This window comes from Urocitellus parryii, chromosome 11 (assembly GCF_045843805.1).
Source record: "Urocitellus parryii isolate mUroPar1 chromosome 11, mUroPar1.hap1, whole genome shotgun sequence".
In the NCBI taxonomy this organism is placed as follows: Eukaryota; Metazoa; Chordata; class Mammalia; order Rodentia; family Sciuridae; genus Urocitellus; species Urocitellus parryii.
Genome location: NC_135541.1, coordinates 81,047,183 through 81,055,893, shown reverse-complemented (window position 1 = coordinate 81,055,893; position 8,711 = coordinate 81,047,183). Strand labels below are relative to the sequence as shown.

The 8,711-nt window shown below is 40.5% G+C and overlaps 1 pseudogene; it reads right to left on the bottom strand.

The window, feature by feature from the left end:
- Positions 1-5,782: 5,782 nt before the first annotated feature.
- LOC144249291 (protein arginine N-methyltransferase 6-like) lies at positions 5,783-6,880 on the bottom strand (annotated as a pseudogene).
- Between the last annotated feature and the right edge of the window lie 1,831 nt (positions 6,881-8,711).

Here is an 8,711-nt window from a genome sequence, read left to right as displayed (position 1 = left end):
ATAATTTTTTTTAAAGCTCCTATGTTAAAGACTTATATACCTGGAAAATATGAACACATTTAATATACAAAGAAGAGTAATAGTACCACAATTACATTGATGTTTTCATATTAATCAAGTTTAACTCTTAAAGAAATAACATATTACAATATTGCAAAATAACAGTTGTTGTTTAACCATAGTTGTATAATCCTGAATTCCTTCAAGATTACTTGCTCAAAAAACTTACATACATAACCAATGTGCATAGACCTTCTTTATCACTTGCTTAAACTTATATAGCCAATATACACAGACCTTCTTTATTATTTGCTTAAACCCTCTTATTTACTTAATAGACTCTGTTATCCAGAAACACATTTTCCTTCTATTAAATCCATACATAGAACCTTTTAATTTATCTTTCCAATCTGTTAACTCTTTCTTTATTCACACTTTGAAATAATCCTTGTAAATTTCTGAATTTAGGCAAATTATTCCAATTTAATAAGAGATATTTTGTTATTTGCAGTACACAATTAATCACATCTATTTACCATTTCATGAAAACATAAACAATGTTTAAATGTATATAATTATATTGTTCTAGGGATGGACAAGGCAAGGCACCTAAGATAGCAGTGAAGATAGGGAAACAGTTTTATTTGGTTGCAGCCAGATTCAGAGGGCAGAGCTTCTGCTGTAATCAATGAATCCCCTGAACTCCAAGTTTAGGTAGTTTCAGAATTTTGCACCCAGCATGCAAGGGAAGGAGCTCAGAAGTTCACAATCTGCAGAAGTTCAAAAAAGCAGTTTTTTTTTCTTTTCTGTTCTGGGAAAGTTAACCCTTCAAGGACACCTGGGAAGGGGAGAGCTTTTTCTTCCCTTTCTTTCCTCCCCCTGCCAGCTGTTACCATGGAGCCCAGTTAGTAACTCCCTTATCTTAGAAATGTAGTCAGCAATTGTGAAAAACTATTAAGGAGGTGTCCAGCATCTGGAGTGCTGATTTTTCCCAGACAGTAGCCAAGCAAAACAGGGCAATATGAAAATAGGAAGTTTATCTACACTGAACTGTTTTGTAGAGTTTCTTTTGCTGAAAGTCCTAAAATCAGCCATGATGAATATTGCTGGAGAAGGTCAGTTAAGACTTTTCTGTGGGCCTGGGTAGGGAGGGGGAAGATGGGAAGGCGGGGCTGAGAGCAGCTCAGGTGAATCTAAGAATGATGAAGAAGATGTAAAAGGATAATGGGAAAGGGGTTTGGGATTTTCCCTAGCAAGGAAAACTTGAGCAGTAGAACAGGTAGAGCAGAGGGGAAGACAGGAGTGAATATCTCAAAAAGCCTGTAAGGGACTTTAATTCTTAGTAACCTGTTTTTAATGATGACAAAGCAACTTTAAAGGCCATTTTCACCAGATCTTGAATAGAGGTCTGAGGGCTCTCCTCAGCTTGTTTGAGCTTTGATTTAGCTTGTAAGAGGACCTGGTGGGACTGAGTGTGGGCACTGACAGGAGAAGAGAGGAGTGAGTGGGTGGAGGGATTCCTTCAGTAACTGCTACCTCAGCAAGGGGGCAAGAGTCTGAGGAAGGGTGGTGATGTACATTTTTGATCTATTATTTGGAGGGGAGAAAGCAGGTTACTGAGGTGGGAGTGAAGGCAGAGAGTCTGGGGCAGATGGCTGAGGGTGAGGACTTACTCTAGCCAGGCTACAGGATGGAGGTTCATTAGCAGGGTCAAAAGTAGTGGATGAGTGCAGAGGAGGAGAAAGTTGGGGATCGATGGTTGGGAGAATTGATTTGCAAGCTGGAAGAATTTGTAGATGTTTGCAAGAGGTGCAGAGAGCATAATTGGAATGGAGCAAGAAGAAAGTGATCTTTAACTATTTTTTCTAATGCTCACAGTGATTGTAGAGATCCCTTAGAATGGAGGGATCCAGGGACCCAAAAGAGAGCCATCTGCTTTGGTTGTTAAAGGGATAAGGGGGCCAGGGCTGGGTGCTATATTTGATAAATTTTTGGGGTTTGATGTCTGGTGTCAAGGAGAGGGTTTTGAGGTTATCCAAGAGGCATTGTAGGGGAGAGTCAACCGGCAGAGAGGACACATTACCCATGTCACAAACGTAGTATAAGGAGAAGGGAAGAGGACACAAAGTTGTATAGGGGAGATGGAAGGAGACACAGACATAGCATAAGGGAGAGGGAAGAAGACACAAAGATAGTATAAGAGAGGAGGAGGAAACTGATTTATTGGCAAAAGGGGCATCCCCCCTAGAGCCAAAAATTAGGAGTGCCTTGGTGGCAGGTTCGAGCTGCAGAGATTTGTCTTGACCAAATCCTGACAGTGGAAGCTCTCCTCCTGGATGGAGCCAGAGGGGAGGGAGACCTTGGCCAAGGCTTTTTGGGACCCCTCCTGGAGAGGCTGGATAATCCCAGGAACATAAAGAGGGGAAAGAGAGAGACAGGGGAAGAGAGAGGATGGGGAGAGTAAGCATCTCTCTAGCACCTGAGTCTTGAAGGTGAGGAGTAGGACTTTATGAGAGCCACTGAAACCATGAAGGTCTGGGTGGGGTGTGATGTTTGGTTCTCTGTTATGTGTCCCTGGAGGTTACACAGTCCTTTGAGGGAGACCTACAAAGCCTATGCTGGTAAACTACCAGCTGGGAAGGGGAATAATTTTGAACCCAAGGGTCTAATCTGCCCAAGGAAAGAGTCCCTGAGGGCCACTGTGGCCTTAATGGCTGTGGTGGGGTGTTTTTCTCCCTGCAGGTGGGCAAAGAGGTTTGCTGGATTGTCAATGGTCAAATCCTCCTGCCACCACCATTGGGTTTAGGAATCCAGCAAGGGGAAACTCACCAATTGAAGGCCTGTGGTGGATGGAGTTCTGGTGGTCCAGAAAATGGGTTCAGGCTGTCCAGTGTGTGGCACTTCTGAAGGAAGAGGGACCCAAAAGTGGGTTTTAACGCTCTCCCGGGATACGACACCAATGAAAGGAAAGTGATCACAACACTCAGATCAACCAAGAGATCTTTATTACAGCAGTGCAACAGAGGAAGAAAGAGAGAGAGAGAGAGAGAGAGAGAGAGAGAGAGAGAGAGAAAGAGAGAGAGAGAGAGAGAAAGAGAGAACAAGAGAGAGAGAGACAGAGAAAGCAAGAGAGATAGCAAGAGACAGAGAGGGGCCCAGCAGGAGGGAGTTTTTATAGCCCAAATCTAATGGGGTCTTTGGGTCTGCAAGCTGCCTTGTTGGCACAAGGGGGTTAAGTGTTCGGCCTTGAGTGGTGGGCTGAGTGTTCAGCCTTGAGCAGGGGGGCAAAGTGCTCAGCCTTGAGTGGGGGCTTGGGCATTTGGGCTTGAAGCAAACAGGTGATAAAGAACCAGACAGAGGGTTTGAGAGGCCAGGTCATCCTGCAGCTAACTTTGTTTGGCATGCCCTGCAGACAGCTTACTCAGCCTGTCCTGCACCTAATAGAAGTAAGCCCCAATTTTTATGTTGGCATTCACACAAAATCAAACACTCAATACACTTTGCATTCTTATCCCTCACTATATCCCAAAACATTCTCTGCTCTCTCTCTGGACACTATGTTTTCAACATTCCTTTATGGTTCTGTCCATGTCTTAGCAAATCTGTCAAAAGTGAGAAATGTCAACCTTGAAGAACTTTGTTCCCTAAACCCTAAGACAGAGGATGGAGGACAATATTCAGAATCACCTAAGAAAAAATGAAATTCTTTTATTCAATCCATAATGGATATATTGGTAGGAATAATAAACATAAAATTCACTGGCTAACATGACCCATGATAACATTTGCTCTTGAGTATAAACTGCCATACAAGTTAAAAATTTCTAATAGAATATAGATACATAATCTGATCCAAAAAACTAAACTTAATAAAAATAATAGCCACTATACAGATTATGGAAATCAAGATAAATCAGAATAATAAAATCTTTATACATTGTACAGATAAGAGAATAAACACCAAGAAAAATAATTTCATAATATTAAAAAAAAGCAAAAAATAACAAGTAGTTTAATTCCTGAAATAGTAACTAGTAAATATTCAACAGGTATTTGTTAAATAAAAGAATGCACTTGTCCAAGGTATTAGATTGTGCCTGATGGGAATTAATCAGAAAACAGTTGTTTTTTAAAACAAATTTTTTGATATAATTCACATAATATTCAATTTATCTATTTAAAAGATGTTTTTAATTGTTTTTAGTATATTCAGTATGTGAAATCACCATAATCAATTTTAGAACATTTTTGTTACCTCCAAAAGAAAGCTTGCACTCATTAGTATTCTATACCTCCCTCCCTCCCACCCCTCAGACTCAAGTGACAACAATGTATCTACCATTTGTTTCTAAGATTTTGATTTTTCCAGATATTTCTTTTATTTTTATTTTTAGACTTAAATACTTAATATGCAATGAAGAAAAGAGAATGCAAGTTACAATAAATAAAATGCTAGAGTACTTAAGAACACAACTTCTGCACTTTTTCTATTAGCATATAAAAGCTACTAATATGCAAAAACCATACCTTTAGTCCTTTGAATTGCCCTGAAGCTATGTTCTGAAGGGTTTGTAACACTTAAGAACTGGCATTAAAAATGCAAAAAGCATTATAATGCATAAACAGCACACAAATCTTACAATCTCTAAAAATAATAGGAATGCAAATGTTTTATTTGCCATGGAGATAAGGAGGGAAATATCAGTGGAATGAATTGGACAACATGACTCACACTTCATTACAAGCCATTTTCCCAAATTCACAACTTTCACATTTGGGTGATCTTAAAAAAAAAAAAAAAAGTTAGAAAAGAAATGAACTTTCACTAGATGTAAATAGGCCAAGTCATTTAATCCCTCCACATGTTTAAATTGACTACACTTTTCTAGCTGGGAATGTATTTTCCTTATTTTAGTGAGCTTAAATAATGTACCCATGGTAATGAATAAGGCCTGGGTTTAGGTCCAGAAACCTTCTCTGTCAGCCTGTTTCATAATTACTCCAATATTATGGAACACAATAAGACTTTTTCTTGGTTCAGTTTTAATAGTAATAAGAATTTTTAAAATCCATGCTACTTCACAGTTTTTCAGACTTTTTTCTCCTAAATGTGGATTTTGAAATTCTTAGGTATGCTATATAAGTATATAAAGTCCATTTCCATGTGTTTATACACTTTAGCACCCAATAAAAGTAGTAGGAACTGGGCCATATAAACTACTTCCTCATCTCCACTCCTTAATTACCAGTAATGAGTTTTATTTAGGGAACAATGAAGAACAAGTACCATAGTCTACAGGCATCTAGCAATGGAGAGAATTCAGACACAGAAATTAAGGCTCTGGAGAGGTTAAGTCATAGTGGCAACTTCTGGAGTGAAACTGAACTCTTATACCCTTTTCCCAGCTGCAGACTTAGATAAGGTGTGAGGTGTTTAGTTTGTGCATGGGACCCACCATAAACTGACATTTTATCCATCTCTTTTTTTTTCTTCCATGAAAAAAAAGAAATGGAAATACAAGTGCTTCTTACCACATGCTTTTAAGGCTTAAAAGCCTATCAATAAGCATGTTGTATCCGTGATTGAGGAGATCACTTTATAAATTGACAGAAGAATCTCCTCTAATGGAGACTGAAGTCACTCTCTCTCCCCAAGAACCATGAGGGAAAAGAGAGATAGTCCCTACTTGCACATGAAATCTCCCTTTCTCCACTGACCTCCCTATTCCTCTCCCAAACAGGCCAGGCTGCCTTGGGAGGTGGCTGGGAGAAAAAGCAATGCTCAGTCCCCCATGGCAAAGTTTTTGGTCTTTTCCTCCTGGTCCCCCATTTTGTAGCGCAGCAGAGAGCGCAGATGAAGAGGATTGTCCTGGGCGGGCAGCAGCGGTGATCTCTGCTGAAATGACCCTGCCTTGCTCCACTTGTACTGTCTCCGTTAGGAAGAGGAGTGTCTGCTTCCAGAGTGTGGCCCGGTGAAAAGGCGAGATGGACAGCACCAGGGGTTTCTCCGAATCTCCTCCAGGGAAGGTCACCTGGAACCAAAATGCCAAACCATGCATGGGCGCCCAGTCATAACAGCTGTAGAGAAAGCGCCCACTCACCTTGCCTCCAGCTCCAGCTCCAGGCGCGCAGGTCAGCTGGAGCTGAGCAAAGTGCTGCAGCCAGGCCAACACATCCTGGCCAGACAGATCATGCACCAAGATCTGAGAGTGGCTCATGAGGCAGCTTGTGGCGAAACTCTCTAGACAACTAATGTCCATGCCTTAGTGCTGCTTCACCTGGCTCCAAAAGCCTAGGCGCCACTCCAGTATCTGGTCGCTGATGGGGGCTACAAAGAGCTCAGTGAAAACCAGTAGGAGAATACCGACCTCCCTCAGCCACTGGGTCTGGAGGTGCAGCACAGAGCTCAGTATAGACTCATGCAGAAGTCCATAGCCCATTTACTCGCTTACGATGGCATCCACCTGCTCTGGCAACTCCACCATCTCCACCGGATCCTGCAGGGCATGCACTTGGTCCTCCAGCCCGTTGAGCCGCCCTACCTCTCGGGCCTCTTGCCAACTGGCGCTACCAGCCTTGGCACAGAATATTCTCAAAATGCCGGTGCCTGCACCCACCTCCAACAAGGTCTTGCCTTGCAGAGCTGCCCAGTTCCACAGGATGCCAAGGCGGTAGGCATTGGTGAGGACGCAGTTGGAGATCCGCTCCTCCCCCTCACATGTCCCTGTAGCAGTCCTAGTACAGGTGGTCTTGATTGCTTGCTCTTAGTCCTCTGGGGTCGGGATCATGGCAAGTCCACCTTCTGCTCCCCGTCCTCTTCTTCTTCAGTTTTCTCCCCTCCTTTGCTGCAGCCCCCCACACGACTCTCCAGATATTTCATATAAATGGAATCATACAATATGTGGTCTTTTGTGATTGGCTTCTTAACATGATGATTTCAGGTTTCACCTACAGTGCAGCATGTATCAGTAGTTCATTTCTTTTTATTGCCAAATATTCCCTTTTATGGATACACCACATTTTATTCAGTTGACAGATCCTGGGGTCTTTTACATAATTTTGGCTATTATGAATAATGCCATATGAAATTCATGTGCAAGTTTCTATGTGCACATTTCATTTTTATTTCTCTAGCATATATACCTTTGGGACTTACTGGGGCATATGCTCTTTCCCCTTACTGGTTAAGGGTAAGTTCAAAGAAAAAAAAATGGAACTGTTAATTCTGGCTGAGAAATTAGAAAAGACTACTTAGTAAAAGTGGTATGTGAACTAAGTTTTCAAATAGGAGTGATATGATTCAACCAGAAAAGGGAAAATGAGATGACAGAATGTCAGACATTTTGACTTGAATAACATTTGACTCATGTTTGCATATCATTATCCACAGTACATTTATGAAAACACAAATTGGTATAAATATATTTTATATACAACAAGAGATATGAAAGCTGTGCTTTGTAAGTGTAATATGAATTGTAATGTATTCCGCTGTCATAAAAAGAAACAATAAAAAAGGCATTTTAAAGAGTGTTATATCAGTAGTAAATCTTCATCAATACAGCATATGTTTTTATTTCTGAATGTTTTATTTGTATACTATAGTTACACATAATAGTGGGGCTCATTTTGACATAATTATATATCATGAAATAAAATTTTCTCCACTTCAGTCCCCAGTACTTCCCCTTTTCCTCTCCTTCTACCTCCTCCTATTTCCTTTCTACTCTAATGGTCTTCCTTCTATTTATTTATAATTTTAAAATTTAGTTCTTTATATATAAACATAAAGGTCAAATTCATTGTGGTGCATTCATATGTACATAGCATAATTTGGTAAATTTTATTCCATTCTTTCTCTCCTTTCCAATTCCTCCTCCCTCCCCATCCGTTGCTCCACTGATATACCTTCTATTTTCACAGGATTCCTCCCTCACTTTTTCCCCTTTCTTTGGTCAAGCTTCCTTCTATGAGAGAAAACATTCAACCTTGACTTTCTGAATCAGACTTATTATATATATATATATATATATATATTAGTAAAATACTCACAAAATTTAATATTTAACTAGAAGCCTACAGTTTCATGGCATTGAGTACATTCACATTTGTACAACCATCACCAACAACCATCTTCAGAACATTTCCATCTTGGCAAATTGCAACTTTTCACCCTTAATAAAGATAACTCCCAGTCCCTGGCAACCTCCACTCTACTCCTAGAGTACTTTTGGACTGTTTCTTTTTCACTTAGTAAGAGAGGTCCACCACTGACTAATGGGTGGTATCTATATTTACAGTCCTTGCTGCACATACATGATTGAGTGTATTGTAAGGAAAGGTAACAGAAAATAGGGAAAAAAGAGGTGGAGACAAAAACTAAACATATGGATCTCTATCCACAGGCTTAAGCAGCCCTGCCACAGATCTGCCTGATTATTTCACATCAAGAAATTGACCTTCCACCTGTTGCTGTGGTGCATACCTGTAATCCCACCAGCCTGGGAGGCTGAGGCAGGAGGATTGCAAATTCAAATCCAGCCTCAGCAAAAGCAAGGGGCTAAGCAACTCAGTGAGACCCTCTCTCTAAATAAAATACAAAAAAAAAGAAGGCTGGGGATGAAACTTGGTGGTTGAGCACACCTGAGTTCAATCCCGAGTACTAAAAAAAAAAAAAAGAAAAAAAAAACAGAAATTGACCTTGACCTTGA